The following is a 15,118-nucleotide window of genomic DNA, read 5'->3' as shown; positions in this document are numbered from 1 at the left end:
TTAGATGTTTTAGACCAGGAGGTTTTATCACGGGATATCAACTTAGAAGAACTTTTTACTGTTTTTAAAAGTTTTTCTTATGGGAAAGCTCCTGGTTCAGATGGACTTCCCATCGAATTTTATCTAACGTTTTGGGACATTTTAAAGGACGACCTTTTTGTGTTATTTAAAGATGCTTTTACTGTAAATATGTTGCCGGTTTCATGGAGGAGGGGGGTAGTGTCTTTGATTTTTAAAAAAGGAGATCGGACTCTGCTGGGGAACTGGAGACCTATCACCCTCCTAAATATGGAATACAAAGTAATGGCCAAGATAATTGCAAACCGGTTAAAAATAGTGATCAGCAAAATTATACATCCGGACCAGGTTTGTGGGGTTCCTGGGAGAAGTATTACTGAGACTTTAAATATAATCCGTGATGTCATATGGTATTCAAGAGACCGGAGTCAAGGTTTAGCCCTCCTAGCGCTAGATTTTGAGAAGGCTTTTGACAGAGTTTCACATTTGTACCTTTTTAATGTTTTAAAGAAAATGTCAATCCCTGAGATGATTTTAAGTCGTATTAAGGTTCTATATAAGTCTTGTTTTAGCCAAATTTCTATTAATGGGTTTTTAACCGAAAATGTGGTTTTAAAATCTGGAGTGAAGCAGGGGTGTCCGCTCTCCCCGATTTTATTTATATGTGCGATGGAGCCCCTATTGTGTCAGATACGCAAGGACAAAGTCATCAGAGGGGTTCCTATCCCTGGAGGAGGTGGCAACCAGGTAAAAGTGTTGAGCTATATGGATGATGTGACAGTAGCATGTACAGACCCTGCTTCGCTCAAAAGAACCTTAAGGTGCACAGAGTTTTTTAGCCAGGCTTCAGGTTTTAAATTAAACGTTGCAAAAAGTGAATGTCTGAGCGTTGGAGCTTGGGACGCCTCCCAGACTCCGGAAATTAGCATAAAACAAGATAAAATAAAAATTCTTGGTATCATTTTCAAAGAAACAAATGATGGGATTGACAATTGGGATGAGATTTTATGCAAAATGGAAAAAAAGATCTCTTTCTGGAACCTTAGAGAATTGACGATGGAGGGCAAGGTATTAATAATAAAAATGATCTTACTGCCGCTAATGTTATATGTGGGAATGGTTTTCCCTCCATCGGATGTTTTGATTAAAAAACTAACCAGAATTATATTTATGTTTTTATGGGGTTCAAAGATGGAAAGATTAAAAAGAGATCATATGTACAAAAGCAAGTTGAATGGTGGAAAAGATGTCCCTAATTTGCATATTTTCTTTTATGTCAAATTTTTCTGCTTTTGTTTTAAATGTTTTAATTCCAATGGCGTTTTTAGTTGTTTTTTAAAGTACGCTGCCGGTATGGTTTTTAAAAAATGGTGTATGCCTCCGTTGAATTCCCCTGTTCTTTTATGCCCCCCAAAGCATTATGTGATTTTAGAAAAGACTATACGAACATTTCATTTAAAGGACCAAGAAAGCGACGTTTTAAAGGACCAGAGGAAACTGTCTGCAATTCTAAGGGGGAATGAGGAGGTTATCCCTGTGGCAAACTATTCCCAGACGAGGTCTAGACAAGTATGGCGGAACGTCTTTGGGAAATTTCTCGCAAATGGACATATAGACCTTGCCTGGATGATGGTCCACCAGTGCCTCCCAACAAGAGACTTTCAGCACAGGAGAGGCCTGGTGGCAAGGGCAAAATGCCCAAGAGACTCTTGTGCGAATGATGAATCTGTGCTACATTTATTTTGGAACTGTCCTTACGCACAAGAAGTTTGGAGGAAAGTCGGCGTGCTTTTAAAATGGACTTGTGGATTAAAAGATCTAATATACGAATATATAATTTACGGACTATTTAATTGCCCAACTTTTAAACAGTACATGGTTTGTTGGAGTATGATAAATTGTCTTAAAAACGCCATTTGGAAAGTCAGAAATATTTTACTTTTTAAACGTGATTTTATTTCTGTGGACGAATGTATTAAACTTGCTTTTAGTGAAATGTACATATATTTTTTAAGGGACAGGAAAAACTATGGAACAAGAGATGCAAATAGTGCTTGGAATGTACAATTATGGAAAACAGTTTTATATTAATGTACATATTGTATTTTATTGTATGACGAACTTGTGAATCAATAAAATCTTTGTTGAAACCTTATCTGTTCTTATCAGTTTAATATCTGATACGTCCCCTATCTGGGGACCATATATTAAATGGATTTTTAGAACAGGGAGATGGAAATAGAGCTTGCTCTGTCCACTCCACGCATTGACCTGGTATTGCAGTATTTCCAGGACCGGTGCACCCTTTCCTTATGTGTTTACTAAAATCAGATTCCAAAAGTGCTTTTTGTGTTTGCCATTGTTTTTGTCTTTTGGATGGGATCTCCCCTTTTAATCCCATTATTTCAACACCTTTTGGACAATGCATTTGTACAGTCATGTGTGATAATGAGCTAATTTATTAAATGCAATTAATTAATACATTGCCACCTCTTGTTTTGTGTCGTCTGTGTTTCTGTGTTTCCGGCATTTCACATTGGAACAGCTCATTCACCTTCCTTGTCTTCTCTCCGCCCTCCCTCCTAGGTAGGTTAAAGAGCTGCACCTGAGCCAGCCACTGATTGATGCAGCACCATAGTCAAATAGTGGAGTGGAGTAGGGGAACAGCAAACAGCCATTAAAGCAGCCAGCCCGCCGGCCCGCCCGTCACAATGGACCTACCTGTGTACACTAGATGGATGTGATGGAATGTACTGTGGTCCCTACATTTCAAGAAGAAGTAAGAATTGCAGTTGCAACAAACCCTTGCTTGCCTACAAAGAGAGCAGCAATTTGGATTTGTTACTATGTTACCTGGAAGAATAACAAACTGTGCAAGGATGGAGGTTGTAGGAGCAAGGAGAACAAGTTGTCTGTAAAGTTGGTGGATGCCTATTTTCCATTTTGCAGTCCCTTGTCTCCCTCTTGTGGCCTCCTGGAGGCAACTAGCTGTGCAAAAAAAAGACAGCCTGGGGGCCGGCTGTTGCAGTGTTGCCCTCTCAGGCAACACTGAGTGACTGACTGAGCCGCACCGTCTTATATAAAGTTCAGACGGAACTTTGCACGTGTCATAGTGGAGACCGCAGGAGCCAGAGCCAGCTTTCTGACATCATAATGGGGCCTCAGAGATAAAAGCCTGGGCCCAGGCAGTGTTGGTCAGTGCTGCTCAGCAGACAGCACTGGACTGGATTAAAGCTGATACAAGGTGTGAAAGGAGAAGGGGTGGCAGTGGGCATGCACTTACTGCTGCTGCTGCTGCTGCTGCTGCTGCTGCTGCCAGTGTTTGCACGGCAGGAGGGCATTTGGGCGTTGCCAGGAAGGCGTTTTTATGTCGATTCCTCCTCTTTCAGCACTGCATTGTGGTGCAAGCAAAAGAAGCAAATCCTGTCTTGCTTCCTCTCCGGCCTTTATTCACCTCCCGCTTAGTAGCTGTGAGTGTGTGTGAGCCTGCAGGGCCCCATGGAATTGCCTAGGAGTAGGCTGAATCGCTGCAAGGGGTGAACAGCAGTATTGGGCAGGCTCGGTCAACGCGCGGCCCGTTCGGGTTATCGCTTCTCGGCCTTCTGGCTGAGATCAAGTGTAGTGCTGTTTATTCGTATCAGTACTGCCTTGGTCTTGGTTGGGAGGTGCTCCGGTACCCTCTCTCTCGGCCTCGGGGGATCGTCCAGGTTCGCCTGGACTTCACCCCCGTGCTGCTATTTGGGAGAGAGGCTTAGTCCGTAGCAACGAGTTGCGATCCCCCCCCCCCAGCCCCTTGGTCTCCTTAACCCAAGGGGTGCAGCGAAAGCTGTGCGGTTCGACCTGGCTACGCAAATGGCAGGCGAACCTGATGCGGTGCCGGTATACGCCCGGCTAAGGAATTCTGCACGATTTATCGTGGCAGAGGGTGGAGGCGGTCCACGTGGTATCAAATTCTTGGTCCATACCATTTTGGAAAATCTGCTGGCGGTCCACAAGAACGAGCTCTTGGCTATCCAGGACTACCCGAAACGAGGAATTTATGATGTCACCTTCATGGGTGAAGGAATACTCCGTGATGCTATGGACAGAGCTGAGAGGAAACAAGGTGAACTCGTGACAGCGGGAGTCAAGGTAGTAGAGCATGAATTTGAAATAACCAAACTCGTGGTGATTAAGATGTATTCCCCATATGTGAGAGATATGGAAGTGGCAGCATTTCTAGCTGCCTACTTCAAAAATGTCAAGCTCATGGGGAGAGTGATGAACGAGTGTGGAGTGTGGACCGCCAAATGGAAGTTTTTAGTCACGCTGATAAAGGACCCCTCCACCCAGGAAACGAGGTTACCACCGGCTCGTTTTAAAATTGGAAATGTGAATGGCGACCTCTACTTCTCAGGGATGCCAAACTTCTGCAGGGCTTGCGGTACCTATGGACATACCAGTTTTAACTGCGATGTCACCTGTAGAAACTGTGGAAGCAAAGAGCACAATATAAGGGAGTGCATAGGAGAAAAGAAATGTAATTTTTGTCAAAAAACTGGTCACCTGTATTTTTCTTGTCCTCATAGGTACCGAAGCGGAGAAGAAGAGCAACCCGGGGCGCCCCCACGTGCTCCACCAGCAGACCAAACCCGTCCTCAGGGAGAGGAACAGACCAGCCACAGGACAGAGGAGAGAGGTACCTGGGCTTCAAAGGTGCGAGGGACTGGAGCCAAAACAGGTACCTCGCAGCCAGCAACCTTGGAGGATAAAAGGGAGTCTAGCGCAAAAGAAAAACGTCAGGCAAAACGGAAGGTTGAAAAGGAGCAGGGCGGAAAAACTGAGGCATCCCAGAAGGCTGGTTGCTCAGGGGGTGCCGGGCCTGCTCCAAGCCCTGGATCTCTGGCATCCTCGTCGGATGAAGAGGACGAGGTGCCGGTGGGTCCCCGGAAAAAAGGGAGGCAAACGAGAGTCAGTAGGGGGGAGACAGGGGAGGAGCAGATGGACACTACAGTGAAAAGCGATGTGGCTCCTCCTAGGACCCCCTCCTCGCCGCGACTGGTGAGGAGGGCGGGCACTGTTCCCCCTGTGGTAACTGACACCCCACCTTGTGCGCAACCTCCCCCTCCAGAAGAGCCTGCATGGCCCCAGGGGGGAGGTGCGAGCCCCCTAGGGGACCCACCCGATCTAGATGGTCAACCACTTGAGACCCAGGGAGGCCTGACTGCGTTTGGGCTCCCGATGCACAGAAGTTTGGTTGCTGGCGCTATCCTCAGCGAAGGCAGTTCCTCTCCCGCGTTTTCCCTCATTACAAACGATTCAGATGGGGGCGGGTATATAAGTTCCAGCGAGATTTTTGGTATTGCTGGTGGAGAAAATATCTGATTTTAAAATACGCTAATATTTATTATTTTAAAATCAAAATCCGCCTTAAATCTCCACAATGTCTGAGCTAAAGGGAATATCCCTCAACGTGAGGGGCGCCAAGTCCAAAGTTAGAAGGGTTGCTCTCTTCAATTATTTATCTTGCCTGGCAGCCTCTGTTTTTTTCCTGCAGGAGTGCGGCATTCCCCATATGATGAAGTACAATAAATATAAAGAGGATTGGAAGTATGGTCCATCAGTCTGGTCTGGATCAAATGAGTCCAGATCAGCAGGGGTCGCCATTCTTTTTAAGGGAAACGTTTTTATTGATTTTATTCAAGAGATTCTTCCAGGACGTATTTTATTGGTTAAAGCTTTTATTGACGGCGTAAAATGGCAGTTTTTAAATTTTTACGGCTCACCTGACAAAAATGAGAGAGCAGAGATGCTAGAAATTTTACCTCTTTTTATTAATACAACTGAGCCTTTTATCCTCGCAGGTGATTTTAACTGTATCCTGAGGGGGGAACGCCGGCTTACCAGTGCTACAAGTAGGAATTACGATAAGACCTCTGGACTGCTCAAAGATATTGTAAATGATTTTAAATTAACTGATGTGTACAAAGAATGTAATAGGAGCAGCCCAGAGGAAGCCGGCGTTACCTGGAGCAACGCCACCTGTAGCTCCAGGATAGATTTTATTTTTTGTAATGAGAATGTACTGCCTTTTAATTGTGAAGTTTTAACTAATGTTTTTTCAGATCACAAGCTTTTAACATTTTATGTAAAGCGTGATTTTAATAAACCGGTGTGTAAGAAGTCCTGGAAGTTAAATGTTTCCCTTTTAGATGATCCACAGGTTTTTACTGATTTTATTGAATTTTACAAAAAATGCAGGCGGGGGAGAGACATGCGTACTCCCATCAGTGCTTGGTGGGAGAAAATGAAAAAAAGAATAAAGGAATTTTTTATTAAAAAGAGCGTGGCGAAAGCCAGAGAAAAACATGCTTTTTTTAAAATTCTCAGCACCCGCCTGCAGACCCTGTACAAAATGAGAGATAATGAAATTGACGTTAAAACTGACATCACTAACTTAAGAAAAGAAATAGCTCAGTGCCTGGAGCAGAAAGGCAAAGAAATCATTTTCCGTTCCAAAATTCAACATGTGGAGGAGAATGAGACCTGCTCCAGGTACTTTTTTAAAAAAATTAACAATAAAAAGGCTATTATTAAAAATATTGAAGGTGTGTCAGATGTACAGGGTATTTTAAGTAAAGTTCATGAGTTTTATGCTGACCTTTTTAGTGTTAAAACTGTGGATCATAATTTTATGCGTGACTCACTGAAGGAGATTACTACTGTTTTAGACCCTGTCTCCCAGAATTTTTTATTACAGGAGCTGACGGAGCAGGAGGTTTTAGAAACGGTAAAGAGTTTTAAAGCCGGAAAAGTTCCCGGACCGGACGGTATACCCAGTGAGTTTTATGTCAAATTGTATGACATTTTAAAAGAGGATCTTTTTAGCCTTTTTTATGAAGTTTTTAATTCCAAGATGCTGCCTAAGTCCTGGCGGAAGGGTGAGGTCTCCCTGCTACATAAGAAAGGTGACATCGCAGTTTTGAAGAACTGGAGACCAATAACCCTTCTGAATAGCGACTATAAAATAATGGCAAAAGTGTGCGCAAATAGATTAAAAGCCATAATACCCCACATTATACACTCTAACCAGGTGTGTGGGGTGCCAGGCCGCAGCATCTGGGATAATCTTAACCTGATAAAAGATGTGATTGAGGACACGAGGTCTAGAAAAGGTAAATTAGCCATTTTATCTATAGACTTCGAGAAGGCGTTCGACCGTGTCTCTCATTTTTATCTTTTTAAGGTTTTAGAGCGTATGGGTATACCTGAAGGATTTTTATTATCACTTAAAGCCTTTTATAAAGATTGCACAAGCAAAATTTTAGTGAATGGTTTTAAGACACAGGACGTGATTTTAAACTCAGGGGTGAAGCAGGGGTGTCCCTTGTCCCCACTGCTTTTTATTTGCGCATTAGAGCCTCTACTGTGTAAAATTCGCCGCGATAAGTGTATCCGTGGAGTCCCCCTGCCCGGGGGAGGCGGCGTAGAGGCCAAAGCAGTGGGGTACATGGATGATGTGGCGGTTTTATGTAGGGACGCCCTGTCGCTTCAGAGAACCCTTAGGCAAATCGAGTTTTATTGCTGTGCTTCCGGTTTTAAAGTAAACTTCAGCAAGAGTCATATTTTAAACATAGGAAGCATGGCTCTTAGAGATATACCGGTTCCTGTGTCTGATAATATTAAAATTTTAGGTGTCTCCTTCAGTGAGTACGACAATGGTTTTATCAGTTGGGACATGGTGGCGCAGAAGGTAAATCAAAAAATATGCATGTGGAACATGAGGAAGCTTACCATGGAGGGAAAAATTTTAATAATTAAAATGATAATTTTACCTTTGCTTTTATACTTAAGCATGGTTTTCCCTCCTCCCACGGTTTTATTAAGAAAAATTACTAAAGCTTGTTTTACCTTCTTTTGGAGTTCCAGAATGGAGAAACTTAAACGTGAGACGGTAATGAAAATCAAACCAAAGGGTGGCAAAGACTTTCCAGATTTTAATAGGTTTCTTTTAATCAAGTACTTTTGTTTCTGTCTTAATTCTCTTTTTAAACAACATCATTGGTCTTATTTTCTACGTTTTAATACTGGGTTTTTTATGCGAAGGATGGGGTGGTTTGAAATTGTTTTAACCTCACCTTATGCTTTTAATCTACCAGCAAATTACGTGATTTTAGAGAAAATAGTGGCCTTGTTTAATTTTAAAGGGAAAAATTTTAATGACATGATAAACAGTAAGAAACTTATAAAAGACATAAGAGGAAATGAAGTCGTCACTAATATTGAAAATTTTAATAATGAACGCTGTGCTTTTATCTTCAAAATGGTTAATGTGTTTTATCTTTTTAATACACAGATGGACCTGGCCTGGAGCTGCGTTCATCAATGTCTTCCATGCCGGGCATTCCAATTCAGGAGAGGATTCGCGAGGTCTGCCATTTGTCCGAGGGAAGGCTGCCAGGCTGAGGAGACCGTGCGTCATATTTTTTGGACTTGCGATTTTACTAAACATATTTGGATAAAGATATTCCCTCTAATGAAGAAGATGGCAGACCTAAAGGACTTGAGTTACGAAATGATTTTATATGGACTCTTTGGATGTCCAACCGCGAACCAAAAGACTATTGCATGGAAGACGATGAACTGCGTAAAAGAAGCTCTGTGGAAGGCCAGGAACATCCTGATTTTTAAGCACGATGTTTTATCTGTTGACGATGTTTTAGGTCTTTGTTTTAGCGAGATGTACATTTATTATTTATTAGATAAAAAAAGAAATGCCACCCTTTCAAATAAATGGTTTGTAAAAGAATGGAACTCCAATATATAAGAAATTGCCACCATGTCCCCTTTTATGTGTTCTTATGTAAATTGATTTTATTACTGTAATTCATTGTAAAAAGCTGTAATTTATTGTAAATGTTTTTTGAATTTTAAGTAATAAATCATTGACACCCCCGCGAGGGGGTAGCCAACTTAAAAAAAAAAAAATCTGTTCTTATCAGTTTAATATCTGATACGTCCCCTATCTGGGGACCATATATTAAATGGATTTTTAGAACAGGGAGATGGAAATAGAGCTTGCTCTGTCCACTCCACGCATTGACCTGGTATTGCAGTATTTCCAGGACCGGTGCACCCTTTCCTTATGTGTTTACTAAAATCAGATTCCAAAAGTGCTTTTTGTGTTTGCCATTGTTTTTGTCTTTTGGATGGGATCTCCCCTTTTAATCCCATTATTTCAACACCTTTTGGACAATGCATTTGTACAGTCATGTGTGATAATGAGCTAATTTATTAAATGCAATTAATTAATACATTGCCACCTCTTGTTTTGTGTCGTCTGTGTTTCTGTGTTTCCGGCATTTCACATTGGAACAGCTCATTCACCTTCCTTGTCTTCTCTCCGCCCTCCCTCCTAGGTAGGTTAAAGAGCTGCACCTGAGCCAGCCACTGATTGATGCAGCACCATAGTCAAATAGTGGAGTGGAGTAGGGGAACAGCAAACAGCCATTAAAGCAGCCAGCCCGCCGGCCCGCCCGTCACAATGGACCTACCTGTGTACACTAGATGGATGTGATGGAATGTACTGTGGTCCCTACATTTCAAGAAGAAGTAAGAATTGCAGTTGCAACAAACCCTTGCTTGCCTACAAAGAGAGCAGCAATTTGGATTTGTTACTATGTTACCTGGAAGAATAACAAACTGTGCAAGGATGGAGGTTGTAGGAGCAAGGAGAACAAGTTGTCTGTAAAGTTGGTGGATGCCTATTTTCCATTTTGCAGTCCCTTGTCTCCCTCTTGTGGCCTCCTGGAGGCAACTAGCTGTGCAAAAAAAAGACAGCCTGGGGGCCGGCTGTTGCAGTGTTGCCCTCTCAGGCAACACTGAGTGACTGACTGAGCCGCACCGTCTTATATAAAGTTCAGACGGAACTTTGCACGTGTCATAGTGGAGACCGCAGGAGCCAGAGCCAGCTTTCTGACATCATAATGGGGCCTCAGAGATAAAAGCCTGGGCCCAGGCAGTGTTGGTCAGTGCTGCTCAGCAGACAGCACTGGACTGGATTAAAGCTGATACAAGGTGTGAAAGGAGAAGGGGTGGCAGTGGGCATGCACTTACTGCTGCTGCTGCTGCTGCTGCTGCTGCTGCTGCCAGTGTTTGCACGGCAGGAGGGCATTTGGGCGTTGCCAGGAAGGCGTTTTTATGTCGATTCCTCCTCTTTCAGCACTGCATTGTGGTGCAAGCAAAAGAAGCAAATCCTGTCTTGCTTCCTCTCCGGCCTTTATTCACCTCCCGCTTAGTAGCTGTGAGTGTGTGTGAGCCTGCAGGGCCCCATGGAATTGCCTAGGAGTAGGCTGAATCGCTGCAAGGGGTGAACAGCAGTATTGGGCAGGCTCGGTCAACGCGCGGCCCGTTCGGGTTATCGCTTCTCGGCCTTTTGGCTCAGATCAGAGTTTATTGCTCTGGTCTGGGTCGGGGGTGCGAGTGTTCCTGTGGTAGCAGGAGACCTTTTGAGTGGCGATCCTCCTATGGTCCTGGACCGATAGGCTGAAAAGATGGCAGGTATGGAATTTTCCTCAGGTATCCAGAAGACAGTCCGGCTGAAGGTGGAGATCTCTGACAGCGTGAAGAACAGCATCTCATATGTTGGACACGAAATTGTGGAGAAGATGGCGGGTATTTCCCTGGAAAATGATGTATTTTGTATTCAAGAATCAAAAAAACAAGGTATCTATGACATTTCCTTTTATGTGGATGGGACCTGCCTGCTCTTTTATGAATGCCTGAAGACTAATGCATCTAACCAGGTACTGAGGAATGTCACATTTGTTCCACTGTTTGAACTAGAGGAAAAAACTGTCTTTATCCATGTATTTAACCCTTTCACGGATGTTAATATCCTAAAGAACTTTCTTGGACAGTACTGTTTAAGTGTGAAAGGAGGGGTAAGGCAGAAAAGTATCCTTAACATCTTTAATGGAACATATAAATTCTGGGTGAAATTAAGACCTGATGAAAGCTGTATTGGGGGAGTGAGACACCCACCTGCCAATTTTTCTGTGGCTGGAAACAGAGGCTACCTGTATTACCAAGGACAGCCATCCTTTTGCAGGAACTGTTTTAAATTTGGCCATTTAAAGGAGGATTGCCCAGGGGTTAAACTGTGCAGGAACTGTAAAAATCCTGGACATGAGGCTGGGGCGTGTCCACAGCCTAGAGCCTGTGATTTATGTGGATTGACTGGACATATGTACAGAGACTGTCCTGAAGTGGTAAAGAGGAGGGAAGAAAGGAAGAAGCAGGAGGAGGCTAGGAAGCAAAGGAATCAAATGGATCTTGATAGGAAGAGGGAGGAAGGAGCAAGAATCTTGAGGATGTCTGAGGAGGCTGAAAAAAGACAAAATGAAGCTGTGCAAGACCAGCAGCAGGTGGAGATGGGGGAGGGGTTGATTAGCCCAGCTGTGGAATCTCCCATGAGCCTTTTGATGGATGAGTCAGCAAGAATAGACTGGTCTCTCTCTGAGGAAGATGAACCTCCTGGGGGGGAAGTGACTGTCACAGGTGCAGAATGTTTTCGTCCCCCCAGGAAAACGGCAAAAAAGCCACGTTTTGAGAAGGTGGAAGAAGAGGCGATTTCGTTGGAGAACCCATTCGAATCTTTATTTGAGGCCCATATGGATACAGGCTCTGGCGGAGAAAGTTCTTCCAAAGTACTCCAGAGGAAAATCTTAAAATAATGGCGTTGCTAAATTTTCTTCCTTTGGGTTGTTTTAGATTATGTCTTTGAAGTTTTTGTCATCCAATGTGCGTATGTTTAGGAGTAGAGCCAGAAGAGCTCTTATACTAGACATATTAGCAAATCAAAATGTTGATGTCATTTGTGTTCAAGAGTGTGGATTGGATTTTGTGGTGGGGCAGGAGGAGTGGGTGCACGGGCCTGCAATATGGTCAGTGTCAAACAAAAATAGAAATGATGGTGTGGGGATTCTATTCAAAAACAAAAAAATAGAAATTTGTAGTCATACTGTTATTGAGGAGGGAAGGTGTGTGATGGTGGTGGTGAGATTTAATAGAGTGAATGTTCGTATAATTAATATATATGCTCCAGTTAATAAGAATGAAAGAGTGGAACTGTTTGAAAAAGTGAAAATGTTTTTGCCTGGGAAGGATCCGGTTGTGTGGATAGGGGACTTTAATTGTGAGATTGATGGAAAAAATGTGGATGTGTCTGGTAATGTGGTTAAAAATATATTGTTTGATTTTCAGTTGAAGGATGTGATAAAATTATGTGGGGTAGACCCCCAAGATACATATTTTTCAGACAGGGGTATTTATAGTTCAAGACTAGATATGTGTTTTGTGTCGAAAGGTGTGATGGGTAAAAACTATATGCAAATGAGGGTAATATATTCAGATCATGAGTGTGTGATGTGTGAACTGGTTTTGGATGTGGAATGTATAAGTGGGAGGGGTTTATGGAAATTAAATGTTAATTTGTTAGAAGATGAGGAGGTGTATGGGAAATATGTTAATTTGTATGGGAGTTGGTGTAGAAGGAAGAATGAGTTTGTAGATGTGTTAGAGTGGTGGGATTGGGTGAAGGAAAAGACAAAAGTATATTTTAAGAAAGCTGGTTATAGAAGAGCGGCTGGTAGAAGGAGAAAGTATGAGTGCTTGTATAAAAGATTGGGGTTTTTGAGAAGTTTGAAGAAGAATGGTTGGGAGGTGGATGAGAAGATTGAGGAAGTTAAGAAGAATATGAAAGAATGGATGGTGAAAAAGGGTAAGGAAATTATGTATCAAGCAAGATTGGATAAGTTAGAAAAGAATGAGAAATGTTCGAGATATTTTTTTAAAAAAGTGATTGGGAAGAAAGAGGATTTGGTATGTGTGTATGATAAGGATGGGAATCTGGTAAAAGGGAAAGTGGTGTTAGGAGTGGTTGAAGAGTTTTACAGAGAATTGTATGCAGTAAAGGAGTGTGATAGAGATTTGGAGTCTGAGGTGGTGGCTGTGATTGAGAAGCAGGTGGAGAGAATGGAGTGTGATAGGCTGATGAGAGGAGTTGGGGAGGAAGAGGTTAAATCAGCTATTGAAAGCATGTCAGTGAATAGAACACCGGGAGAGGATGGGTTGCCAGTGGAGTTTTATAAGAGAATGTGGGATGTGATTAAGCTGGATATGATTGAGATATATGTTTTTATGCGGGAAAAGTGTAGATTGGCGGAGAGTATGAAGAGTGGAGTGGTTGTGCTGATTTATAAGAAAGGGGATGAGAAGGATGTAAGGAATTGGAGACCTATAACTTTGTTGAATGTGGATTATAAGATTTTTGCTAAAATGATTGCCAATAGAATGAGAGATGTGATAGATCAGGTGATTGGGGAGGATCAAGTGTGTGGAATTCCTGGGAGAAGGATTGGGGAGAATCTTTGTTTGTTGAGAGATGTGTTGTGGGATGCAAGGGAGAGAAAGCAAGAGGTTAGTGTGTTGTCTATTGATTTTGAAAAAGCATTTGATAGGTTGTCGCATGATTTTCTGTTTAAAGTGTTGGTGAGGATGGGGTTTCCTGGAGAGTTTGTGAATATAGTGAGGATGTTGTATAAGGGTGTGGGCAGTAAGGTTTTGATAAACGGATGGGTGAGCGAAGAAGTGAAGGTGTGTTCGGGTGTAAGACAGGGATGCCCTTTGTCCCCTATAGTCTTTGTGTGTGCTTTAGAACCATTATTAGAGATGATTAGGAAGGATAAGTGTATGAGAGGGGTGCAGATTCCAGGGAGTGGTGGGAAAGAGCTGAAAGTGTTGGCGTATATGGACGATGTGTGTGTGCTGTGTGATTCTTTTGCAGTTTTGAGGAGGGCGAAATTATTGGTGTCTTTGTTTTGTGGTGCGTCAGCTTTTAGGGTAAATTGGAAGAAAAGTGAGTATAAGAGGTTTGGAAGTTCAGGTATGAATGAGGACTTGGGTGTGAAAAGAGTGGACGGAGCGATTCAAATTTTGGGGGTTAAAATGGATGAAAAATTGGATGGAAGTGAGAGTTGGGTAGATGTGGAGAAAAGAGTGAGTAGGAAGTTGAGATTTTGGAGTTTGAGAGAGTTGACGTTTGAAGGAAAGATAATGGTGATAAAAAGTGTGATTTTGCCGATTTTTCTGTATCTTGCTGTGGTGTTTCCTCCGGGGTATATGGTTGTAAGGAAATTGAATAGAATTGTGTTTGTGTTTTTTTGGGGAACGACAATGGAGAGAGTGAAAAGAGAGACTGTGTTGAAGGACTGGGTGAATGGGGGTATGAATTTTCCTAATATTGAAGTGTATTTAGGGGTGAATGTGATGTTTGCAGTGAAGAGGATGCTGGGAGGTGATTGGAAATTTGCATGCATGGTGAGATTTTTGGGTGGGAAGGTGTTGGGAAAAATAGGATGGATGAAAAGAGATTTAAGGAAGCCGTATGCGTTTGTGAGTCCTAAATGGTATGAGTTTATTGAGAATTTTATGAGGAAGTTTGGATTGACAGCGGTGAAGAAAGAATGTTTGAAAGATAAGAAGAGTGTGTTTAAGTGTATAAAAGATATGGAAGTCCAATGTAATATAAATATGGTAAGAGGTCAGTGTGTTGGTAAGGTGTGGAAGGGGTTGAGGACAGATGGTATTACAAATAGACAGAGAGAGATTGTATGGCAGAGTTTGCATGGTGGGTTGTCAGTTAGAGAGTTTCAGAAAAATCGTGGAGTTGTGAGGAGTGATTTGTGTCCGAGAGAGAATTGTGGTGGGAGTGAAAGTATAGTTCATCTGTTTTGGAATTGTGGGGTGGCACAGGGAGTTTGGAGGGGTATGGGTCCGTTACTTAAGGAGTTGGTTGGGATTAATAGGTTATGTATGGAAATAGTTTTGTTTGGGCTTGCGAGTGTAAGTCAGAAAAATCAAAGGGTATTATTTGTCATGTTAGCAATTATAAAAGAGGTTTTGTGGGATGTTAGGAACCTGTATGTGTTTAGAAAGAAAGATGTAACTGTGGAAGGATGTTTGAGAATGGTATTGGATAGGATGTATATAGTGTATTTGGTAGATAAGGAAAGGTTGGGGGAGGTGGATGCAGAAGGGATTTGGAAGGTTTTGAAGTGGA

At 42.5% G+C, this 15,118-nt stretch overlaps 2 pseudogenes; both read left to right on the top strand.

Moving 5' to 3' along the window:
• Positions 1-2,155: 2,155 nt before the first annotated feature.
• On the top strand, positions 2,156-2,326 carry LOC142677573 (U2 spliceosomal RNA; annotated as a pseudogene).
• A 6,639-nt stretch (positions 2,327-8,965) lies between these two features.
• LOC142677585 (U2 spliceosomal RNA) lies at positions 8,966-9,138 on the top strand (annotated as a pseudogene).
• Positions 9,139-15,118: the final 5,980 nt, after the last annotated feature.

Source organism: Rhinoderma darwinii, assembly GCF_050947455.1.
Source record: "Rhinoderma darwinii isolate aRhiDar2 chromosome 2 unlocalized genomic scaffold, aRhiDar2.hap1 SUPER_2_unloc_31, whole genome shotgun sequence".
Classification (NCBI taxonomy): domain Eukaryota; kingdom Metazoa; phylum Chordata; class Amphibia; order Anura; family Rhinodermatidae; genus Rhinoderma; species Rhinoderma darwinii.
This window is presented reverse-complemented; position numbering and strand designations above follow the sequence as displayed.